Source organism: Varroa destructor, unplaced genomic scaffold, assembly GCF_002443255.2.
Source record: "Varroa destructor unplaced genomic scaffold, Vdes_3.0 BEIS01000981.1, whole genome shotgun sequence".
NCBI lineage: Eukaryota > Metazoa > Arthropoda > Arachnida > Mesostigmata > Varroidae > Varroa > Varroa destructor.
The window spans coordinates 3,681-4,718 of NW_019212434.1; the positions used below are offsets into that span (position 1 = coordinate 3,681).

The following is a 1,038-nucleotide window of genomic DNA, read 5'->3' on the forward strand; positions in this document are numbered from 1 at the left end:
ATATGTCTTGGAATAACTATTACTGTCATAAGAGGCTCACCCGCTGGATCAACAATTAGCGGGTATTATTGAAAACTATATCCTAGACGGATCACAAATACCTGTAAGTTAAGCAACTATTGACAAGCAAGCAAGACAACTATTTTTTAGCAATATTCAAAGTTTCTATTCTGATACTGTGAAAAATATCTGAGCGAACTATATAGCACGTGGATACGTACTTGTTTGCTACGTACGACTATGATTGGTTGTCAATTCTATATCACTTTATAGCAGACGAAAGCCTCTAAATTCTGATTTAATAGCACTTCATTAGTAATTACGCAGCTGTGATAATAGAACACAACTTTATAACATCTACTAGTGTATCATGCTCTAACCTATCTCACAATTCTGGATAGTAACAACGTCCCGTTCCTGTTGCGGCTGCTGCTGCTGCGGCTGCTGGTGCTGCTGCTGCTGCTCTGCTGCTGCTGCTGCTGCTGCTGCTGCTGCTGCTGCTGCTGCTGCTGCTGCTGCTGGTGCTGCTGCTACTGCTGCTAGTAGTATTAACATAGGGAAAATATAAGAAAAAAGCGCAGAGTTAGCAAACTACACACTAATTAGTTGTTCATTTCTCGATCAAACAATAAGATAGACTAACTCACACTGAGTATTCTATTAAATAGCCATTATGGTTAGTCCGAGCAGATTTTGCAAATGCTTCATTGGACGAAATAGGACTAATTGTTGACAATCCAGAGTACGCCACAGGCGGATCATTGTCAAAATTGGCTGTTATAATCGAATTATATGCTGAGATCATATACGTGTAGATGTTTCTCTAGCAAATTAGACTACAAACACAATATCAGCTTTAATAATAATATATTTTTTTGTTGAATATTTAGGCTCAATAAATGTGAAAGCATATGTATACCGTAATATTTCATGCGTCAGCGCATGATGGAATAGTTCTAGCTGAATCAATCCCGTTAGTCCTATAATAGAAGAGTATTGACAGTAGTAATTGTCATCTACGTTTAGGTTTTTAGTCTA

General features: G+C 37.9%; 1 long non-coding RNA gene across 1 annotated transcript; it reads right to left on the minus strand.

Moving 5' to 3' along the window:
* Window positions 1-330: 330 nt before the first annotated feature.
* LOC147754105 (uncharacterized) lies at window positions 331-1,027 on the minus strand. Its single transcript, XR_015318237.1, has 2 exons — window positions 920-1,027; window positions 331-536 (listed from the first exon to the last, which is right to left on the minus strand). It is a non-coding gene; the product is annotated as an uncharacterized LOC147754105 (long non-coding RNA).
* Window positions 1,028-1,038: the final 11 nt, after the last annotated feature.